Source organism: Pleurodeles waltl, chromosome 8 (assembly GCF_031143425.1).
Source record: "Pleurodeles waltl isolate 20211129_DDA chromosome 8, aPleWal1.hap1.20221129, whole genome shotgun sequence".
Classification (NCBI taxonomy): Eukaryota; Metazoa; Chordata; class Amphibia; order Caudata; family Salamandridae; genus Pleurodeles; species Pleurodeles waltl.
The window spans coordinates 1,522,595,446-1,522,620,182 of record NC_090447.1 but is presented as its reverse complement, the minus strand read 5'-3'; the positions used below and the strand labels follow the sequence as shown (position 1 = coordinate 1,522,620,182).

Sequence of the window (24,737 nt, the reverse complement as noted above, 5' to 3'; positions counted from 1 at the left end):
AATAAATAAAATAAAAAAATCAAGATAGGCTCACTCTTGAAACAGAACTCCAAACAGCAGGAAGGGCACACACTCCCCGGCCTTGCACTCCAAAGGAAGGTCACAGTTGAGGCCCTCATTATGTCCCTGGTTAATGTGGCTGTAGTACCACCAACAGGCTGGCGGTACATACCGCCTGATCATGAGATTCATCCACACAGCCCTCCACCCCCCCATACAAGCACACAGACACACACCACGCATACACCCATTAACTTACACTCATCCATACACGCATTCATACACACAGTGGCATACACGCATTCATTCACGCATTCTTTCAGACATACACGCTCAACACCCCCCCTCCCCTGTCAGACGATCACCTTACCTGCTCTGGGGAGGTCGTCCAGCAGGGAAAGGGAAGGGGTGCTGCTACCACCAGCACCGCCCCGACAGCTGAACACTGCCAGGACGTATCACAGGTTAAAGCGTGTACACATTTAGCACGGGAAACGTCCTAAACAACGCGTCGTCAAAAACACAGACGTTTCCCATGCAAGCAGAACAACACTTGCCTGAGCAATGACTGCCTTTTTCTCTGCCTTAACCACGCATGTGCCAAACTATGCATATGTGTGGTTAAGGCAGAGAAAAAGGCAGAGAGCAGTCTAGTGGATCGGGAGAGGACGCAGTGAGGTAAGTGGAGCTAGGGCAGGGTTTGGGGAGGTAGTTTTAAGGGGCGGTGGAGTAATTTTTTTTTATTTTATTTAGGGGTGTGGTGGGGGGTTGGGGAAGTTTATTTTTTAGGGCTTAGGGTGGGTGGCGGGTAGGGGTAGTTTATTTTTTAGGGGTGGGGGAAGGTTTAAGGAAGGGTGGGAGAATGGAGGAGGGAAGGAAGGAACAGGAGAGGCCGCAGTGAGGTGGGTGGGGCTGAGTTTGGGGGGTAGTTTTTAGCGGTGGGGTGGATTTAGGACGGGGGTTGGGGTAGTTTATTTGTTAGGGGTGGGAGTGTAGGGGGTCAGGGTAGATTATTTTTTAGGGCTTAGGTTGGGGGGGTAGGGTAGTTTACTTATTAGGGGTGGGGGAAGGTTTCAGGGCTTAGGGCGGGTGGGGGTGTTGAGGTAGTTTATTTTTTAGGGGAGGGATTTTTTTTTTAGGGCTTAGTGTGTGTGTGAGGGGGTTCGGGTAGTTTAGTTATTAAGGGTGGGAGAAGGTTTTAGAGCTCAGAGTGGGTGGGGGATTTTGAAGTAGTTTAGTTTTTAGGGGCAAAGGTGGGGGATTCGGGTAGTTTTGTTTTACGGTTTAGGGTGGGTGGGGGAGTCAGGGTAGTTTAGCTATTAGGGGTGGGCAAAGATTTTATGGCTCAGGGTGGGTAGTGGGTGTCTGGGTAGTTCACTTAGAGCGGTGGGGGTTTCTGTACTTTTTTAGGTTAAGGCGGGGAGGGGTTCTATGACACAACCACGCATGCAGTTTCCACATATGCCTTTACTAAGCATGCTTTTACAATGAAATTCGTTGTAAAGGCATGCGTGGTAAAGGCATGTGTTGAAAAGACGCGGTCGTGGTTCCGACTGCGTTGTTAAGGAATGCATGGTTCCGGAACGCGTGGTTGTGTCATACAACCATTTAGCACAACTAAGTGTTAAAAATGAGAAATAGTATGTCAGCTACATATATAGAGAGATAAGAGATATGGCGATGTCCAAAGAAGACAAAGCAAACACCTTCTGTGATTTCTACAAAATCCTTTACCAGTCCGAGACACCAGGGGAAGAGGCACAGCTAGACTATTTGAAGGGGGTCGATTTACCCACAGTGACGCCGGATCAGAATGGGGAACTGGGTAGCCTGATCAAAGATGACGAGGTCCAAACTGTAATTAGTGCCCTTAAATTACACAAATCACCAGGACCCGATGGGTTCACAGTCCAATTCTATAAAACCTTCAGCTCAGATTTAATACCCCACCTCACACTTCTATTCAATCACATGACTACCACTTGAATGTTACCCCCCTCAATGAGTGAAGCTTTAATCTCGATCATCCCGAATCCAGGGAAGGACCCTCACTACTGCACTTCCTATAGGCCTATAGCCTAACTCAAGCTATACTAAAATCTTAACTACCAGCTTGGAAACAATTATTGATCCATCCCGAACAATCAGGTTTTATTCAAGGGAGACAGACATATGATAACTTAAGGATGATCCCCCTCAGTGTGGAATTTAATAAAATATCTACTTGTCCATGTGGCAGGTTGTCTCTTAAATCTACTTGTCTGGTAAATAAAAATCTACTTGTTCCTTTGGTGCCATGTAGTATGCTGACAAATTATGGCAGCAATCTCATTAAGTAATAACTCTGATAAAAGCTGCAGAAGGCTGGCCCAGTGTGTGGTGGACACTTATGGTGTTACACCTTATACTGGGTCCAGGCAGCCCTTATTAGATAGTGTTACAGTGTCTATGTAGCCAGGGCTTTCTAATGGTAGCTGTGGTGAGCAGCCAAGACATATCTAGAAGGAGTGTGAAGCACCTGCAATTCCACTGTAGTCACCCAGTAATTTATCACACATGAAAGGAACCACACAGTGTTGCAAAAATAAAGGTACTTTATTACAGGAACACCAAACTAGATTTCTGTAGGTAAACCCCCTTCTGGAGGTAAGTACACACAAAATATACACAGATAAGTATTAGAAAATAGCATCAAATATTGAGGGCGCTATTGGGGGGGGGTTAAACAATCTACTAAAAAAGTGGAATGCAAGAATGGGCCCCCCACCAGAGTTTATGAAGAAGTTATCCAAGGGCTGGGAAAGAGTGGAACCCCAAGAGGTAAGTACCTAGATGACTCCCAGCAACCAGGAGAGCAGAGGTAAGTTACCTGGTCATCCCATAGGCTAACATGGGGACTTGTACATGGAATATTGCAAGAACAGGACCAGGCCGGAGAAACCCAATGGTGGATTCTGGATGAAGAGCACCTGCAAAAGAAGGGGACAGAGTCCAGTCCACGCAGAAGTGTCCTGGAGGGGCAGGAGGAAATGCCCACCCTTCTGTGGGTGAAGATCCGGGTCGATGGTGGTGGATGAAGTCCAGCTGTGAAGTCCAGGAGCTGCAGAGGAGTCCTTGAAGTCACCTAGGAGTTGTCCCTCAACAGTCGCCGGATTACATATGGGTAGGTGGTCAGGAGGCCCACCAACAAGCACAAGCAAATGCAACTGGAGTTGTTGGAGATTTGCAGAGCTGAAGAGGACCAGCAAGGTCCTGGAGACTCAACCCTTGGAGGGGAGTCCGGGCTGACCCTCAGAAGACAGGAGAGCCAGCAGAAGCAGTCGGAGCCCCCACGAGCAACCCACTGGCAGCAGGCACAGTAAGTCGCAGTGAGGCCCAGAAAGCACACATGAAGAGGAGTCCCAAGTTGCTGGAGCAGCAGAGAGGAGACGGCTCTTGCAGAGGTAGAGTGCTGGGGGCCGGGGCTACTTGGAGCCTGAAGATCACTCAGAGCAGGAGTCAACAAGCCTTGGTTGCTGCAACAGTTGTGGTGCACAAGGGTTCTGTCTTGGAGGAAGAAGCAAGGAGTCACCGTCTTTTAAGTTGGACAGAAGGCAGAGAGGACCCAGGGAATCCCTCAGAACTACCACCTGTGTTGGAGACTCTTCCAGAGGACAAGAGGATCCCAGCAGTTGGATGTCGTTTCCTTAGGTGCCTGCAGACGCAGGGGGTGACTCATTCACTCCAAGGGAGATTCATTCTTGCCTCTTTGGTGCAGCTGAAGACTTGCCAACCCCAGATGATGCACAGCCGTGGAAATGTTGCAAGTTGCCGACAGGAGCCGCAGAAACAATGTTGCAAGGAGAGGTCATTTCGGTGTTGCAGTCTTCTTCGGTTCCTGTGAAGTCCAGCAGCGGTTCCGGTGGCCAGGAGCAGAAGAGGTTGTTGCAGGGGTCCTGGTGGAGTCATGCACGCCGAATCTGGGGACACACCCTCAAGGGAGTCCCTAAATAGCCCAAAAAGAGGCTTGGTCACTTTGCAAGGTGACCACCTATCAAAGGAGGGTCACTGACGTCATCTGCCTAACCTGACTAGTCAGATGCTCACAAGGGGCCTCTGTCCATCTTGTTTGCAAGATGGCAGAATCAAGTGGCCACCTGGAGGAGCTCTGGGCACCACCCCTTGGGTGGTGGTGGACACAGGAGTGGTCACAACCCTTTCCATTGTGCAGTTTCGCGCCAGAGCAGGAACTGGAGGGTCCCTGGACTGGTGCAAACCGGATTATGCAAGTAGGGCATCAAATGTGTCCTTCAAAGCAACTCAGTGGCGTGGGGAGGCTACTCCTCCTCAGCCTTGTAACACCTATTTCCCAAGGAGAAGAGTTTGCACCCCTCTCCCACAGGAAATCCTTTGTTGTGCCTTCCCCTGCTTGAGCTGCTCTTTCACAAGGAGCATATTGGCATACAAGTAGCTTTGTTCAGTGCCAGGAACCACTGTGGCAATCAGTGGCATAACGAAACTGGAGGCTCCCCCCTCCAAACTCACTCAGGTCAAGTGCTGTGCTGAGGGGGCCCCTTGCAGGGGGGCTGTTGGGCCTTTGTTACGCCACTGGTCCAAAAACCTTTTTTTCTTTTTGCTGGTGTTTGTTACAGTGGTGAGTCTGGTAGCTCCCACAATGATAAAGTGTTACAAAAGCCATGTCAAAACAAGACATGCATTGACGAAACCAAAAGACTCACAAAAAAAATGTTTGATCAATTGGCTTTGCCAGTGCCTATTTATTTTCATGCTTCCCATATTCTTGTTGAAAATGGTTACACTGATTTTCGATTAGGAATATTTTTTGGAAATACTAGCATGCATCAACACATTTTACTAAATGATGCTTCAAAGAAATAGCACCTAAAATTTCATAGTAGCGAAAAGGTTTTTTTCCTACTTGCATTTTTTCTGAACACTTTATTTCGAAAGCAAAGAATCCCCACTCTGCTTACAAGCTTCTGCAAGCATTTGCATCTAATCAGAGAGCATTCTGGGAGCATTATGGTTAGCCTAATATTGTTAAACGTTTGTGTGTATACTTTTTTGTTTTTCTGGACCTTGTAACGTTTATTTACAGCGCTCACCCTAATAATGAAGGCTTTCAATTAATGAACCATAAATACAAGTTTGAACAGCATTAACATATGGACACACATTACCTCAACTGCAGACAGCTCCCTTCTCTGTAAACTGTTAGCCAAAGGGTTTGTGCTGCAGGGGGTTGTGCCTACTTGTCCCAAGGACAAAATGAACATGAAAACTTGTTGCCCTTGACCCCATACAATATGTCCAGACGCCCATAGGAATTCCACATACCTGCACCTGGTCAAAAGGGCCACCAAAAAACATATCCCGGTAATTCTTCTGGTATTAAACACCTAAAAAGACTTTGACCGAGAAGACTAGACATTTCTCTTCTTCACTCTCTGTAAATTTGGCATTAGCGAACGTTACATAGCCACAGTCCAGACGAACTATGCAAATCCACTATCACAGGTGATGGTCAACGGGGTAGACTCACAATTCTTAAAGCAAGAATGTGGCACAGGTCACGGGTGTCCGCTTTCACCACTCTCATTTGCGCTCTCATTTGCTTTGAATATAGAACCCCTCACAGCTAAAAATCAGGATCAGGGCTACCCCCACGATCTGAGGGATTTCCTTTGGCTCGGTAGATCCCAAAATATGCTTCTTGCAGATGAAGTATTACTCGTTCTCACTTCCCCTTCAACATCCTTAACAGCTCTACAGCAGGAATTAGCTCGCTACAAAACAGTGGCAGGTTATTGCATTAATATCTACCAACGTTTTGTTGTACGCCTGACCCAGGCCAGAGATGGAAGCATTGGTGGGCTCTACTCCCTTCCAGTTGCCAAGAAAGATTTAGTATATTTAGGCATTAAAATAACTCCCAAGGTTTTGAACCTTTACCATGCAAACTAACACACCCTATTCTCTGTGCAAATATGTGGGACGAACGCAGGGTTCAAATCCGGCCAATGATTGTATTTGTATATTAATTACGAAGAAAAAAAAAAAAGTTTACTTCTCTTTTTAGGCCCTTCTGCCCCCAAGGTAGGCAGAAGCCACCAAGACACCAAGGTTTTTTTTCCCTTTTGTTTTTTTTTGTGTTCGGGGGTGCCCCCTTTGGCAAGGGTCACCCCCCCCCCAAAGGGGACAAAGCACTGTTGGGCAGTTCTGTTCTCAAGGGGAGCAGATCGGCCTAGTTTTTTTAGGCCCATCTGCCCCGAGGGGGACAGAGACCAATAGACACCAGGGAACATTTCTAAATGATTGGTGGCAGGGTGTTTGTCAACTGGCGAAGTGTTTGCATTTGGGATTATAATAGTTTATTTCTCATTTTTGCTCTAGTTCAAAGCCTTTGCTTCCTTTGCTGTGGCTCCTTGATGTTTTGGTAGTGGTTGACCTGCGGGTTGCGTAGTTGCATGTTTTAGGTAAGTAAAAACAATTTACTCCAAATGACTATTATTGCCATGCCTAAATGACATTTTGTAACGGGTGTACTAAATACAGGATTGTGTGTGAAATTGTTTTTAGATTAGTGCACAATGATATTTGTGTTGTCTTATGTGTAATTTTCTTTTCTTTTTTCTTTTTAGTGGGATATCATTGGTGATGGCTGTGCAGAGTAGTTGCTGGTGAGTATAGCTTTTTCAGGCAAGTGAGTGGTATAGTTTTTGAGTACCTAACTCTTTGTAATAAAGCCACACTTTGTTTATTACTTATCTTACACAGTGCTGGTTGTTGGTGGTGCATTTGTCCAGTTACTTTTCATAGGAAGGATCATGGCTAGCCGTAGGATGACCTCTCGGCAGGTTGTTGGTGTGCTTTTTCAGTCTTCTGACCATGATTATGAGACTGACTCTACATCTGTGGCAGAGGAGGAAGTGCAAGATTCTGGAAGTAAATTTTCTGTCAGAGAGGAATTGTCGGATGATGAAGCCACTCTCAGTGCTGATGAAGTGCCTGTTTTAGAGGAGGACACTGATGTGCCAATGGTGCAGGCAGCCAGCGGCTGAAAGACTTCCCATTGGAAGACCTGAACTCTGGGTTGCCCCAAACATGGAGCAGCCACAGTTGCTTGCCTTTACTGGTCTCCCAGAGTGTAGGGTGAATACGGAAAACATTTTGCCTGTCAATTTCTTTCAGTTGTTTATGGACGATTTATTTTTGGAAGAGATTGTTCAGCAGACTAATTTGTATGCAGAGCAGTATTTGAGGGACAACGCTGCCAGACTTGGGCCACACTCTAGAGCTAGCTGGTGGATTCTCACAAATCTGGAAGAGTTGAAAAAGTTCTTGGGTTTGACTTTTTTGATGGGGTTGATAAGGAAGCCATCCCTGTCTTCATATTGGTCTACTAGTCCCTTGATGGCAACTGCTATATTTCCTGCAACCATAAGTTGTAACCGGTATGAGCTTCTTCTTCAGGTGCTGCATTTTATTGATAATGCTTTAGCCTTGCCACGAGATCACCTTGATTCTGACTGTCTTTTTAAGATTAGACCTATCCTTGATCATTTTGTGGATCAGCTTTCAGAGGTATATGTTCCAGGCAAAGAGATAAGTGTGGACGAGTCTTTCGTCCTTTTCAAGGGGCGTTTAGTTTTTAAGCAGTACATTCCTAGTAAGAGGGCACGGTATGGGATTAAATTGTATCTGCTGTCAAAAAGCAGTACAGGATATGTGTATAATTTCCGGGTCTACACTGGTAGGGATTTCAGTATTGACCCTCCTGGTTGTCCGGCCACTTTTGGAGTTAGCGAAAAAATTGTGTGGGAACATAATAGACGGCTGTTTAACAAAGGTCACCATTTGTACGTAGATAATTTCTACACTGGAGTGCAGTTGTTCAAGGAGTTGTTTAGAGTGGACACTGTTGCTTGTGGCACAATCCGTTATAACCAGAAAGGCTATCCAAGGGAGCTTGTCTGTAAGAAACTTGTGAGGGGACAGTGCAGTGCCTTGCGGAATAATGAGCTGCTAGCTATGACATTTTCAGACAGGAGGGATGTGTACATGCTATCGACCATCCATGATGAGAGTACTTCCCCTGTGGCTGTTTGGGGTCAGGTTGCGGAAGTACGCAAACCTGCGTGCATTTTGGACTACAATAGGCACATGGGTGGTGTTAATAGAGATCAGAGGTTGGAACCTTACACTGCTCTTCGTAAGTCTTATGTGTGGTATAAAAAGTTGGCCCTACATTTATTTCATTTGGCAACTTTTAATGCCTTTATTGTATACAAGGATTGTGTTCACCTGAGTCAAGGATGATTTTTATTAAATTTCAGGAGTCGGTCATAGAAAGCCTTATTGTGGTGGAACCGGCAAGAGTTCCTAGAATAGAAGTGGTGGAGGATGTGGTTAGATTGAAAGATCGGCACTTTCCAGATCACATTCCTCCCACTCCCAAAAAAGACTTGCCCACAAAGAAATGTAGAGTATGTGCCCAGAGATTAATCCGGAGGGAGAGCCGGATGTACTGCCCCGAATGCCCTTCAAAGCCTGGGCTGTTTGTGCCCAACTGTTATAGAAGTTACCATACAAAAAAAAATATTCTGGGAAATAACGTGAGCGTAAGCTGTCTGTTTTATATTTTCATATGTTTCACGGTTGGCATCTCTGTCATGTATTTAGTTAGAGCTTTTGTGTTTGTAGTTTTGTGCTTATTTTATAATTAGTGGTTTCTTTGTTTATAAACAAAAAAAAAGTGATGGCGGTGTGAGTGGGATGGCGCTTGGCTGGTGGTGTGCGTGGGGTGGCGCTTGGAAGGCAGTGTGCGTGGGGTGGCGCTTGGAAGGCGGTGTGCGTGGGGTGGCGCTTGGAAGGCGGTGTGCGTGGGGTGGCGCTTGGCTGGTGGTGCCAGCCAAACGCCAGTCCACATTCCCATCAGCTGGTGTGATTCTTGTATCAAGCATGTGGGCGTATGTAAGTGATGGGCCCTTGAGTGGCGCGGTCTGTTGATGTGAGTGTTGTAATGTGCTGGGCCCGTGGCTGGCGGTGTGAATGGTCTTGTGCGTGTCATGTATGAAAGGTGTGTGAATGGACTGTAAAGCGGTTGGTGCCTTGTCGCGGCTTTACACCTCACGTGAGTCATTGGTTCAGTTTTTGGCCTTTCAGTTAGTAACAGTGCATTTCATTTTTGTGAAATCTCTTGTTAATAAAATTTGATCCACTGAACCATCACTCACCCTCGTGCCAAATCCAACCAGTGTGTGTGGTAAAAATGACAAAACCTGCACAGCTGTAATCAGGCATCGCAGCACACCTGTGACACGCTAGGTGCCTCGGGTGGGACACCGATGATGAAGCATGCCACCAACTTGGTTGGTGGGTGAGGGGTCTTTTTCACATAACCTAAGTGTGTTTCTTTTCACAATTTTAGTGTTTGGCACATCACGGACGTATGTGCACACATCAAAATGATATATTACAAAAATACCTGCGTTTGGGGGGGGGGGGCCCACCTATGTTTTTGGTCCTGGGTGCGGCCTTCATCTAGGGAAACCTACAAAACCCAGACATTTTTTAAAACTAGACACCCCAAGGAGTCCAGGGAGGTGTGGCTTGCGTGGCTCCCCCAACATTTTCTTACCCAGACTCCTCTGTAAACCTCAAACTTTGCATAAAAAAGCATCTTTTCCTGACTTTTCTTAGTAGGATCACCGCTCCAGCACAAAATTCCTACTCCCCAGTTTTCCCCTCAGTCGCCCAAGTAAAATGACACCTCACTTATGTGGGTCCCCAAAGCAGAGTCCGTCTAAAGATGTATAAAATAATATGTCGTTATAAACTTGCTGTGCTATCCCCTCTATCTCTACAAGTTTTGGGCCTTATTCTGTTGCAGGCACCTGGCCCACCCACACAAGTGAGGTATCATTTTTATCGGGAGACTTGGGGGAACGCTGGGTGGAAGGGAATTTGTGGCTCCTCTCAGATTCCAGAATTTTCTGTCACCAAAATGAGAGGAAAGGGTGTTTTTTTAGCCAGATTTTGAGGTTTGGAAAGGATTCTGGGTAACAGAACCTTGTCAGAGCCCCACAAGTCACCCCATCTTGGATTCCCCTAGGTCTCTAATTTTAAAAAATGCACAGGTTTGGTAGGTTTCCCTAGGTGCTGGCTGAGCTACAGGCCAAAATCCACAGGTAGGCACTGTTTTTTTTCAAAAAATGGGATGTGTCCACGTTGCGCTTTGGGGCATTTCCTGTCGCGGGCGCTAGGCCTACCCACACAAGTGAGGTATCATTTTTATCGGGAGACTTGGGGGAACGCTGGGTGGAAGGAAATTTGTGGCTCCTCTCAGATTCCAGAACTTTCTGTCACCATAATGTGAGGAAAATGTGTTTTTTTAGCCACATTTTGAGGTTTGCAAAGGATTCTGGGTAACAGAACCTGGTCAGAGCCCCACAAGTCAACCCATCTTGGATTCCCCTAGGTCTCTAGTTTTCAAAAATGCACAGGTTTGGTAGGTTTCCCTAGGTGCCAGCTGAGCTAGAGGCCAAGATCTACAGGTAGGCACTTTGCAAAAAACACCTCTGTTTTCTTTCAAAAAATGGGATGTGTCCACGTTGCGCTTTGGGGCATTTCCTGTTGCGGGCGCTAGGCCTACCCACACAAGTGAGGTATCATTTTTATCGGTAGACTTGGGGGAACATAGATTAGCAAAACAAGTGTTATTGCCCCTTGTCTTTCTCTACATTTTTTCCTTCCAAATATAGGAGTGTGTGTAAAAAAGACATCTATTTGAGAAATGCCCTGTAATTCACATGCTAGTATGGTCACCCCGGAATTCAGAGATGTGCAAATAACCACTGCTCCTCAACACCTTATCTTGTGCCCTTTTTGGAAATACAAAGGTTTCCTTGATAGCTATTTTTTACTCTTTATATTTCAGCAAATGATTTGCTGCATACCCGGTATAGAATGAAAACGTACTGCTCATTTATTGGCTCTGGGTACCTAGGGTTCTTGGTGAACCTACAAGCCCTATATATCCCCGCAACCAGAGGAGTCCAGCAGACGTAACGGTATATTGCTTTCGATAATCTGACATTGCAGGAAAAAGTTACAGAGTAAAACGTAGAGAAAAATTTATGTTTTTTTCACCTCAATTTCAATATTTTTCTTTTTCAGTTGTTATTTTCTGTAGGAAACCCTTGTAGGATCTACACAAATGACCCCTTGCTGAATTCAGAATTGTGTCTACTTTTCAGAAATGTTTAGGTTTCTGGGATCCAGCATTGGTTTCATGCCCATTTCTGTCACCGACTGGAAGGAGGCTGAAAGCACAAAATTTTTTTAAAATGGGGTATGTCCCAGTAAAAGGCCGAAATTGTGTTGAAAAATTGGGTTTTCTGATTCAAATCTGCCTGTTCCTGAAAGCTGCTGAGTTTAGCACAGCAAACCCTTTGTTGATGCCTTTTTCAGGGGAAAAACCACAAGCCTTCTTCTGCAGCCACTTTTTCCCATTTGTTTGAAAAAAACTAAATTTTCACTGTATTTTGGCTAATTTCTTGGCCTCCTTCAGGGGAACCCACAACGTCTGGGTACCTCTAGAATCCCTAGGATGTTGGAAAAAAAGGGTGCAAATTTGGCTTGGTTAGCTTATGTGGACAAAAAGTTATGAGGGCCTAAGCGTGAACTGCCCCAAATAAGCAAAAAAAAGGCCTGGCACAGGAGGGGGAAAAAGGCCTGGCAGCGAAGGGGTTAACAGTGCATTTCATTTTGGTGAAATCTCTTGTTAATAAAATTTTATCTACTGAACTATCATTCACCCTCGTGCCAAATCCAACCAGTATGTCTGGTAAAAATGAAAAATCAAAGAAGGAGGGAGGGACCGGGAAGTTAAAGGTACAGTGTACAGTCTCCCAAAATGGTCATAAACAAATAAAGAGCACACTGTTCCTAAGGAAAACAGAACGGTCTAGGGAACCTGAGTATTCAGGAGCAAAAGCCCTCACGCATCACACTGGATGACAGGCATCATCATTGGGAATTGCTCCACGTCAGGCCGGCACTGCAATGCCTGACGTGCTCCCAGAATGGGAGCTGTCAGCCGTATTGCTAATGTGATGACTGGTGGAAGGAAGAAACAAACCACCAATCCAAAAACAGGAGAGCAAAAAAAGTTAGTTAAAATTGGTTATTCATTTCAAACTCACATCATAAATGTAATCAGTATAGGAGAAATGAAGACCAAGGTTAAAAACACAAAGGAAAGTAAGAAATGAGTGCAATGCTCAACAACTTTCAAAACACTACTAGAGGATCCCTAAATGTGTGGTACCTCTAACAAAGGGTCAACATGTTTCGCGTCCAATGGTCCAGGTGGATCCGTTGACGCTTCATCAGGACCAAAAATAGCTTCTCCAATTAACATTAGGAAAATACAAAGCAATCACTTACATTTAGTCAACTGTTAAATGTCATCAAAAAGGTCGCCCTAAAAAACACTGATAAAAACAAAACACCAAAATGAAAAAACCTAATGTGCATATTAATACAATGGGTGATCAGAGGAACCATATAGACAGAAATGTGCTTACCATCCCCAACTAGGAGGTGTAGCTCCATAGGAAGCGCAAACCCCAGGACTGTAACGGACACTTTAAACATTGTGGACAAAAATGAATGTGTAAAGCTCATCAGTCACCTTAAGTTAAAGTTGCAGCAGAAAGAAAATTGGTAAAATCTGAAAGCCAGAGGTAGCAACGGATAACATATGGACCCCTGGACTTGAAGTAAGTTACCACATCGTGTTGCCCAAGGTAATAAATCTGACCCCACAAAATAATGGTAGAGATAGGGAAAAACGCTCACCAGTCTCCGTAAGAAAAGGAAGTGTACTTATCAAAAAAACACTCACGTGTGGCGCGGCGTCTTTATCAATCTGCCAGCGGGTACTTACAAATGTGTCCGAGGTCCTACATGAAGGACCTACCCTCCGGTTCGCGTTCCCGTCAAGTGACTGGGAATGCCATCTGAGACAGGATTATAAATGTGCAGTAAACGCGGAAGCTACCGTCTTCCGGTCTGCGCGTCATCAATAAGGGCATAAACACAAAGGAAGGACACAATACAGTGCTCATCCGAGGAGGAGTAAAAATAGAAGAAGGACTCATCAATACTCCACATTAAGGAGACAAGCTAGAAGAAGGAATTTCACAGTGCAACCTCTGGGAAAATAGAAATGGAGAAAATATTTTTAAAAATGTGTAAATAATGGAGACTAATGAGGACGTGAAGGTAAATTAAGCTATACCCAAAAAATTCAATAAAAAAGCCAAAAATCAAGGCACAAAAAGGCTGAGAAATCTCTAGGTAGAAATCATGTCAGCAAAGCCCAGGGTATCTCATCGTTTAAACCCTGTTCGCCTTCAAACGAACAAAGGTCCAGGATAGCGGAGCACTAAATTACCCCCGGAGAGGTTGTTCAGATACTCTCTAGCTTTAACCTCTGACGTAAATGCTCGAGTCTTGCCCTTTGCATTGACCTTCAACCGGGCAGGATACATCAGAAAAGCTTTGCCCTCCACATCCTGAAAAGGCTTGATGAGTTGCCTAAGCTGGCATCTCCTCTCCACTGTAACGTGGCAGAAATAGGACACACAAAGAAAGCATATCCATTAAAACTTTATTTGGTATCATGCATACCTTTTAAAAAAATTAATTGCTGTATTAGAAAATTCCCAAAGTACACCAGGATGGCCCTGGACCTGTCAGATTTCTCCACCTGATGTTTCTTGAGCATCAGTGGATAGCAATGGACTTGTTGTACCTCTAAATCACAACTCCGTAAAGAGGGCTCCGGAAAGGCCCCCTAAAAAAGATTCAACATGAAGGCTCTGATATCACTGCCTTCCACTCCTTCCGCGAGGCCCCCAAATCTTAAGTTTCTCTGTCTCTGCCTATTTTCAAAACCTTTTGTTTTCAAGAGTATGTCTATTAACTGACCCTTGTGAGCTTCAGACTGGCCCTTAATTGCACCCACATCCAGTTTTAGAGATGCTGCCTGATCTTCGGCTGAAGAGATCCGATCACCTATCTTGGCGCAAGTTTTAACTTTCCTGATTGCCCAGAGTTTTTTTTTTTACTCACACTGATGCGACCGCATACAACTTTGTATCCCACCGTTCAAAATCAGTAGTTAATTGACGTTTTTTTAATATTGCACTAGACAATGTATGTATACTAGGTACGATACAGCAGCCTACCTGCTGAACATACCATCACTGTACTCACTGCTGCTATGTAACTGAAAATGTCTACTTATCCTTACACTTGGGAAAATTCATAAATAAATAAATAAAAACTTTCCTGATTGCACCATGCAACTTTTTTGTAGTCAGCCGGACTATCTAGCTGTCATTAAGAGTCTCTTCCTGACGCTGCTAGGCTAGGTGAGGGCTCCTCTTTTCCTGTCCCTGGAATTGATTGATTTCCGTCTGTGATACACATTAGCGGACGTTGAGTTTGGTCATTGGGGTATGCCTGTTGTGTTGTGGAGTAATCCCACTTTAGAGCCCAGGGGCAAGGGATGCAAATTCCTCTGGAACCCCCACCCTGTTTACTGCACTTCTGCTTTTTGTGTTTTGCTCACCTGGCGATGGCACAGGCCCCCTCAGATGCGCTGCTCGATGTGGTCCCTGAAGCCTGAGTGTGGTTCATCATCCAGGTCACTAAAGTTCAAATTAGAGGAATTGGAGCCATCGTAAGCACAAAAAAAAAAATAACTTAGCATCAACATCCTGGAGGTTCTCCTTAACTATTGGCCCACCAGGTTTTTCCTTGAGAGAGCAAACATCACACTCAGGGGGGGCCAGGTGCAGTAGATATCTTGAGAACCCCTCTCAGCTCTGTGCTCTGACTAGCTGTAGCTAACACTGGCTCGGGGAGGGGGGTGAATGGGTCACAAGTAGCAGCTAGATGTACACAAGCGGATTCTCAGAGATGTGACCCCCTCCTGGCCAGCTCCATCGTCACCACCCCATTGAAGCAGGAGACCCGGCTTCACAACCTGAGCCACCTTTCTGTCTGTCCCTCCACAGCTCGGGGAGTGCCTCTCCATGTCCGGGCACCCCTCGCAAACCTGGATGAAAGGCGGTATAGGACCAATAGTTTCACAACCCCTAAAATCATGACAGCCACAAGGAGCTCCAGAGAGCAAGTTCAGACAATCTCCCACATGGGGGCACTGACCCGCCATGCCTCCCGAAGAGATTGGGCCGTAGAGCTGATAGGCAGCAGTCCTGATGATTAGGAAGGGGTCAGCCACACACTCTTTCTCCCTCTCTGTGGGGCATGCCAGCTCCATCACTGCACCCATATCTCCAGCTGCTGGGGCCACCACCAGAAAATCTGCCATAGAAGGCAGAGAGCGTGCTGCAGAACCTCCTGTATCAGCATCCTTTTTACTGCTGCAGCACGCCCCAGATCTTCCGGCTCTTTGCTCCCCCCTGCCTTCCTTGTTCCCACGCTCAGATTTCAAGCTAGCTTGCCCTGCGGCCCGCTGTAACAGTGCTGCACTCTCTGCTACATCACACAGAGCAGACACGTAGGCCCATATTTATACTTTTTTGCACCGCAATTGTGTAATTTTTTTTACTCAAAAGCGGCGCAAACTTACAAAATATAATAGCATTTTGTAAGTTTGCGCCACTTTTGCGTCACAAAATGACACAAATGCGGCACAAAAAAAGTATAAATATGGGCCATAGTTTTGGGCAGGATCCCACTCACTCTGAATCGCTCTAAACTGCTGGCTGCCCCTGTGTGGCCTGGCTTGCTATGAAGGTAGAGAGAACTGGCACACTGATCTCTACTTCCCAGGGGACACAGAGCATAGTGTCACATGCCTTGCAGCTTTGGCCCACCTTTTCTCATCTGCAGTGCTGTTTGAGGCCAAGCTGGAGCTAAGCGGGGCGGCCCGCAAAGCGCATTATGCGCTTGCCATCTTGCTTCGAACTTTAAGCTCCTATCTAAAGGTGGATTTTTGCAAGTTAACCATCAGTCCAGAGGCACCTTTGTAAACCTGAAACATCTGTCACAGTCTCCATAGCGAACCCTCTGGTTGTTGTAGGAAGAGTGTGATGTCCGAGTAGAGGGATATTCTATCTTCGGACAAATCAGGCCAGCAAAACCCTATGAACTGTGCAGCACTTCTAACCACTCTGCCAAGAGTTCAATGGAAAAGGTGAAGAGCAGTGGAGAGAGGGGACATCCCTGCCACGTGCCTCGATCAATAAGAAAGGGATAAAAGAATGACCCATGGTGCAGATCCTTGCTTCACCACGCAGTTATAGTCACTGCTTGTGCTAGTTCTAGTCTTGTGGTAGTCAGTCTTGCTTTGACTGCAGTGCCGGTTTCTTGAGCTAATGATCTTCAGACGGCAAACCTACAGCTCGCAAGCGCATGCACAGAAACAGGACTCAGTGCACAAGATGCAGTTACGGGGCACGTTGTTATGTGTAGTGTCTCTCTTAAGCAAATGTGCAGACTGCTTCTCTATGCAGGATCAAATGAGCAAGGTCAATTCTATTTCAGGACCGGAGGCTCTGTTTATGCTATCTCTCTCTTTACTGTCCAAAACACAGCAGCCAACCAGTTAACAGTAAATGAAAAAACTACACATCCCATGCTGCTAGATATATGATCGCATGCCCCAATCAACAGCCATGACCTCTGTCCATAAATACCATTGTCCCCAATGTCACTTCCTCTTTCTTTGCTGCTCCGTAGCAGATAAGTGCCTTTATTTCACTTCATTGTTTATTGTATTTCTTAGACTGTGTTTGTTTGAAGTGTAAAGCGATGCAATTCCGCTCGCTTATTTTATTGTTATTAGCACTTCCCGCGCTTGTTTTGCAATCGGCTTCTTGCCGACTTTTATTGCCCTTTTTTAAGTGGAGTAGGAGCGTGCTACGCGTGTCGCGCGCGCAGTCCTTTCTTTATGTTTATTTCCATCTTTGAGCACGCGCTGCTTTACGAGCCGATCCTTTCGTTTTCTCCTTGGAAAGAGATCGGCTCGTGATTACAGCTGGTGCTTGAAGGGAAGCCCGGTATTCTGTCCTTCCTGACGCCCATCGTGTTTAAAACGTTTGGGTAGTATAAATAAGAGAGGCTTAGCCTAGAGTGCTCAACAGGCTGCTCCCTCCACACTTTCTTGGGCACATATATGTATAATTATTTTTCATTGGCCTGCTAGGGCTTTTTGCACTCCCCCTTGTGTTTGTTACCTTTTTGATATGTTCCACTATTTCAATGGCTCAATGGAGTGAGAAGCAGGGTACTCCACTGAAGATATTGGTAACCAACTGGAAGTTAATTTAGCGGAAGCCCTTAATACCAGGGTTCAACAGTCAGTAAATGACGTCTTAGTGAGAGCCTTAGGACCCTTTTCAGGTAAATTTTTAGATTACGCTCGTTCACAGGGTTGGCTTCATGGGCAGCAACCTCTTCCTGAGGGAACTAAGGCTAAGTCCAAGTCTAAAACAAATAATTTAGAAGGAAAGGATGCTCCTTCTGGAGACTTGCATGCTGACATTTTCGAATAATTGCCCAAAAAGCAAGCTGCCGAACGCAATTATAGTTCTAAAAAACAGGCGTCTTATTCCCCTTCTTCCTCAGATAAAGATTCTTCTTCTAAAGACTCGGATGACTCTGAGGCTCTGGGTTTGAGTACAAAAGCAAAGAAACGGACACCACCTCTTCAAGTTTTGGATTTTGATCCAGCAGAGATTGTGCATCCGAGAACTTCCAATTGGGTTCCTTCATCTGAAGTAGCACAGTATGTTCACTCCATTCTTATGAAAAGTTTTGACAAGGAGGTACGCTCTCGCCTCAGGACGGAATGCCCTAGACCAGATTTAGAAGACAAAGTGGCTGACACTCCTGATATTGACCCCACTATGGTCACTTTCATGAAGAAATTCGCTAAAGACCCTAAAAAGGGATTGGAGAGGTTTTGGAGCTTATGCCAAGATAAGCTATTGGATCTTTCGGGTCCGTTAACTGAGATCCTACATATAGCTTATTTGGCCAAGGAGTCCAATACACCTGTAGATACTGACGTTCTGATTGGATGGGCTCAGCGTGCCATTTGCCTTTTGGGCAATACTAATTGCGCTATTCTTCTGAGCGCAGAAAATCTGTCCTCATGCGTATTGATCCGAAATTAGCTGATTTATCCTCCTCCGAGGCAGGCCCATCTGCCGATGGCCTCCTTTTGGATCCGTTTTTATCAAGGAGCTGGCCAAATTTTGTTCTACCTTCTCGTCACTTGATATGGCACAAATGTCCCTTAAAAAGGTCTTCAGACGAGGCCTTTTTGTCAAGGCCGGTTGTTTTGGCGAACAAATGCCCGGCCGCGGTACCTTCTCAGGTCCTCAAAACTACTACCCCAGAGGGAGAGGGGGCTGATATGGAGACCAATCAGACCCCACCTTCTATCCCACTCGCTCCCGAAGAGGCCACACCAGATTTCGTAGAGGACCCCATAGAGGACAACAAGGAGCAATCCAAGAAGCTGGTTACTCAGATGAGCATTATTCCATATTCTCAGGTGATTCTTGGAGGCAGAGTGGGATTGTTTCTAGAGAATAGGAAAAAGATTTCTGGAGACCCTTGGATTCTTCAGACAGTGTTGGGGTTTCATCTAGAGTTTATTGGCTCTCCGACGCAAATTACACCTCCGATTCCAATGATTTTTCCCCATGCAGACTTTTATAGATGCAGAGGTTCAAGCCTTGCTAGACAAAGGGGCAGTAAGTTTCTCAGTCCTTCATCCTTCATGATTTCTCAGTCCCATCTTTGTGGTAGACAAAAAAGGAGGGGGTCATCGCTTAGTATTAAATCTAAGGGATTTCAGCTATTGGATCTTGTATAGGCATTTCAAAATGGAAGGGATTCACATATTAAGGGATATTCTTTTGGAAGGGGACTGGATGGTCCGTCTGGACCTAAAGGATGCTTACCTTTCGATCCCTGTGTTCCCCCCCCCCCCACAGGAGATTTCTTCAATTCCTGTGGAAGGGTCAATGTCTGGAATTCAATGCTCTCCCGTTTGGCCTGTCGTCAGCCCCTTGGTGTTTCACGAAACTGTTGAGACCAGTGATGGAATGGTTGAGGACCAAGGGAGTTCGTTTGATCATTTACCAAGATGATATTTTACTGATGGCTCAGGACCCTCAATCTCTTCTGACTCATTTAGACTGGACTATCAATCTGCTGCAAGATTTGGGTTTCATTATCAATGTGCAGAAGTCATTATTGATTCCGACCCAAGTGATAGAGCTTCCAGGCTTCAAGATAGACTCGGTCCATGCTCAGCCAATTCTCCCCTCGCAAAAGATTCGCAACATCAAGAGGGCACTGAGGGTAGCTTTAGTCAGCCCGACTATTTCTCTGAGGAATATTGCCAGAATAGTGGGCCTTTTGGCCTCTTCTATTCAGGCAATCTTTCCAGCCCCACTTCACTACCGTGTCTTGCAGAGACTCAAGATCAGGCATCTGCAACAGGGTCTCAATTACTCAGAACTGATTCCTTTAACAATGGAGGTTAAATCGGAGTTTCTTTGGTGGCTCCAGCACATGGAAGCCAGGAAAGGCAGAGCTATTTTCGGTTCTCACCCAGAGGTGGTGATCAAGTCCGACGCCAATCGCTGGGGTTGGGGAGCCCATTGCGGTCCCCTTGTGACTGGGGATCGTTGGTCGAAAGTGGAACAGACTCTTCACATCTTTTGCTATAAAGAGTCTTTCTCCTCAGAACATGGACTGGTGCATACTGCTGAGGATGGACAACATCTCAGCCGTAAGGTATGTCAACAGAGGGGTACGAAGTCCAGGATCTTGGCAGAGATTGCCAAGGATTTCTGGCACTATTGTCTCAAACATCACCGGATTGTTCTAGCAGAATATCTCCCAGGAGATCAGAATACAATAGCGGACTGGAAATCCAGGTTTCTGATGGATTCCAGCGATTGGAAACTGGATCCAGTGATTTTCTTTCAGATACACAGGGAGTGGGGCCCTTGCAAGTGGATCTGTTTGCATCTCGCCTCAACTCTCAGTTAGCAAAATTCTTCAGCTGGCGCCCGGATCCTCTGGCACTGGCGAAGGATGCTTTCCTTCAGGATTGGTCTCAATTTCGGGGTAATGCCTTCCCTCCTTTTCTGATGATCTCCAGGGTACTGTCTCAGGTGCGGAGACAGAAAGCAGACATTGTCTTGGTGACTATTTTGGAGAGCTCAACCTTGGTTTCCTATTGTTCTGCAATTAACTTGTGCTCGCCCGCTTCTCATTCCTCCTCGTCAGAATCTTCTCCTGAGCCCGGAAGGGCATCAACATCCACTGATCCTATCAGGGAAACAGACATTGATGGCCTGGATGGTTTCCGGTTGAGATGGAATTCCCCTGGTCTTTTGACACAGGCTGCAGAATTCATCAAGCGGGCTTGGGCTTCAGGCACGCATAAACGATATTCATCAGCATGGCGCAGATGGCATAGTTGGCGTGATGGAAGGGGTATTAATCCAGTGGAGTCGGACGGTGAACTAATTGTAAATTTCTTAGCAGAATTGGCAGGTTCAGGTCTGGCATATAGAACTGTTAATAATTTCAGATCAGCTATTTCCGCTGGTCATGTTCATATTGGTGGTAAAACGGTAGGGGAACACACTCTGGTCTGCAAATTGTTAAGGGGTATTCGTTTTTCTAATCCTCCTCAAACCAGATACTCTGTATTATGGGATGTGAACATGGTTTTGAGGTTTTTAGACGAGAGGTCTTCCAATAAATATTTATCTCAAAAACAAATTTCAGCTAAAATGACTATGTTATGTTTAATTTCTTGTAAGAGGGTTTCAGATGTCAAGGCTTGGGACTTGTCTGGTAGGGTGTATTCCCCTGAAGGTGTTACCTTTACTATTACCCGAAGAACAAAAACTAATTGCAGGTCAGTAACTTATCCAAAGTATCCGGATAATTCAAAACTACATGTGGTTCAATGTTTGAAGGATTATGAAGTGGCTACTGATCAATTTAGACAATTTGCTAATGGTCAATTACTAATTTCCTTGCAAAAACCTTTTAAACCGGTCTCTTCTGCCACTCTTTCAAGATGGGTGAAATGGTTAATGAAGGAAGCAGGTATAGATACCAGTCAATTTGGTGCTCACTCTGTTAGAGGGGCTATGACCTCAAAATCTTATGCCTTAGGGTCTCGTCTAGAGGACATTATAAAGGCAGCTGACTTGTCTTCTGAATCTACGTTTCGTAAATTTTATCATAAACCTGTAGTAAATGTTGCTTTGCTAGTAATTGAGCAGCTTTAAACAAGCATAATCGGAGTCTCCGGTCCTGAAATAGAATAAAAATAATTCTAGCTTTCGCATCAAGAATTTTCAATTCTATTAAGGACACGCAGGCGAGGATTATCCCTCCCTGTGATATATGGTTGTGTCATGTATGAATAATATATTTATGTCATATGAAGAATGTTAATTTTATTTTACCCTCCCTTTTTTAATATATTAGTCAGTTCAATGTATTATAGACTATTTTGACTGGCGTGAGATATTACCTTTTATTATTTTATGTTTATAGGGTCTGAACAGAAGACTACCTGAATACTCTTTCCGTCGGTGGATAGGTGAAGACATCTATATGCAGATCAGTTCCTTTGGAAGTTCGTTGGCTTCCAGCTACTGTTGAACTTCATGTATCCCAATCTGGTTGGAAGTTCGTTGAACCGGCGCCTACGTAAGAAGTTTCAGTTCGGAAGTTTTAAGGATTATCTGACTTTTACAAAGAAAGAGGAAGTGACATTGGGGGCCATGGTATTTATGGACATAGGTCATGGCTGTTGATTGGGGCATGTGATCATATATCTAGCATCATGGGATGTGTAGTTTTTTAATTTACTGTTAACTGATTGGCTGCTGTGTTTTGGACAGTAAAGAGAGAGACAGCATAATCCTCACCTCCGTGTTCTTAATAGAATTGAAAATTCTTGACACGAAAGCTAGAAAAAAAATTATCCTGCGCATAGGTTCATAAAAAAACGACATCTTCAGTGCACATGCGCTTTAGTGCTGGGTCTCTTTTCTGCGCATGCTCCGTAAGCTGTGCCTGACGTGCTGTTCTGAACATGTTCTGTTTCTTCCGGCTCAGCAATAAAGTGGGCTGGGGCGTTGCGCCCTGAAGGTCCGGGAGGTATGGCTAGGCCTGCAGTGGGAACTAAAGAAAGCATAGAAGGTAGTAGACTGCTTAGGTCAGGGGCAGAAACCAAGACCTGGACGGTACACGTCCTGGTCAAGTTGGAGTCACAGAATCTTAGTCAGGCTTTTTAGGCTACCCTGAGTATATTTGTCTAGTTTCTTATGAGTCAGTACTTATAGAACCTAAGTTACAGTTAATCAACATACATGTTGTTGAACTCTAGGTAAACACCAAACATGGTGCTGCTGAATATGCAGGAAATTAAGTATCAGTAGGGGCAACAACAAGTGTTATTATATGGACCTGGGAACTCTCAGACGCACAGGACAGGTTTGACCTGGTATTTTGAGAGGTTCACCTGTGTTACGGTAACTCATATGGAATAATTTGAATTTCCTTGTAGCTCACTAGGCTCAGGAGTTGATAATACTCAGCCAATGATACGGACTCAAATAGAACTTTTTTATATTTGGGGGTTGCCAATGGAGAGAGCATGATATATACAACAGGCCAGAGGCCCCAGAGATCAATCAGTGCCATTCCAAGTGTAGACCGTTTTTCCGAGGCTTGTTTTAGATCACATATATGACTCCAGAGAACCTTATGATCAGTTGAACGGGGGAAAATATTTTAAACATATTTATTTATGTCACGATTTGAAACATTTAAAAGATATGGAGTCATATGGAATCAAAGCTGTTATACCAAAAATGGTAAATGCATTAATAGATATATTTTGAAACGCCAAAGAATCCAGTTTACCTCATTTGTATTTAGTTGCATTTGCAGTGCTTTCGTAAGCCATGCACAGCTGTCTGAAACGAATGAGCTGGTGCCTTGAGATCAGTAACACCTGTGATGCCCTGCATGCAATCAGCAGCATAACACATATCTCCCCACCTCAAGTTCACGTCCTCCGATCTACAACTCATTTCCTCTTGATCCTCATTCTCGGCTTCAACAGAAGTGTGCTTAGGAGGACATCCAGATACAAAGCTGTTCTCTCTGTGGCAGCTATTAATGGGGTCTTTAGTACGGGGTTAACAGAGGCGGTCTAGTCACGGGTCCTCCTTAGTTTCCCGGTCAAAGCTTTCACTTCCCACAAAAGTGAAATCAAAGAACTGCAGTTCTGCTTCAGTGGACTTACACCAAATGCACTAACACACCTGAAAAAAATGAATTACAAAACTAAAGCCAAGGACTGAAAGGGTTCCTGCTACACTTCGGTTTTTGGTTCCCGCGGAGTGGAGAGTCCCTATTTGTACCAGGCTGCCGGCTGAATAATACGGTGAATACAGAGTTACATTCCTTCACACATATCCCACTCTGCTCTCTGACACAGACTAGAGCGGAGAGGGGCGGCCTCCGGCTCCCGTCCTCCCAGGGCCCCGGCAGCAGCCCAGGCCCGGCCTCGGCCCCGCAGGAAGGAAGCAGCTCGGGGGCCTCTGCTCGGATGTCTCTAATATTCACCGCAGACCCGCCCTCCTGCAGCACGGAGAGTCACCCTCACAACATCACTCATTTTTTATGGTTTCCTGTCGCTCGTTTCTCTTGCGCGTTCTTTCTCGTTATGACAGGAAACGGCGCCTCGTGAGCTGCGGGAGAAACAACCCAGGGACGGACACGAGCCTGGAGATGGAAGGATGGAGACGGGGCCAGTGCGCACGCGCGGAAAAGTGATGTTATAACTGCGCATGCTTACGGAAAACCTAAGGTGTACTGCGCATGCTCAGACAGGAAACGGCGCCTCGTGAGCTGCAGGAGGAGGAGAAACAACCCAGGGACGGACATGAGCCCGAACATGGAGGGATGGGGACGAACCCAGTGCGCACGCGCGGAAATGAGACGTTATAACTGCGCATGCTCACAGTATAGACACTGTATCTACGCATGCTCAAACAGCAGCTACCGCTCCCTTTGGCATGCGCAGTAGAAAGATACTGACCCACTGCAGGGGGCGGCTCTCACCGAGACCCTGGGTCTGTTGTCTGGTTCTGGAAGGGCCAGGAGCTGATGCTTGAATAACAGTTCGTGTAAAACCCTTAAAAGCACTTTGAGCTCAGCACTGTTGCCCTTGTTTCTTTTAAAAGTATTTTAGGACTGACTTGCATTGGAATTCTTGCATTAAATTTATACTGAAAAAAGTACAGATTTTTAATTATATTTTTATAGCTGTGTGTCGTACGTGAGTTAACGTACGAGACGAGTGGGGACAGTTTTGGTCCTTCCTTTATGTCGGATCGCCTCCTGACGTCGCGACCAATCCGGATCGAGGATGGTCGTGACGTCAGGGGGCGGGGCTAATGCGGAGGAGAGCGGAGCGCGAAGACGCGACCGGCTCGTGTTCTTGCTGGCTCCTCGTGGGCCTTATTGTTTGTGGCATGAGAAATAAAGAATGAATCAAACGCAACGCAGCTGCCTCGAATCTTTCATTCTTGCCACTACAAATGGCGACGAGGTTCACAACTTCTGACAAG

General features: G+C 45.6%; 1 pseudogene; it reads right to left on the bottom strand.

Annotated features, from left to right (window-relative positions):
- Positions 1-23,990, bottom strand: part of LOC138248892 (zinc finger protein 585A-like) — a 230,805-nt pseudogene extending 206,815 nt beyond the window's left edge.
- Between the last annotated feature and the right edge of the window lie 747 nt (positions 23,991-24,737).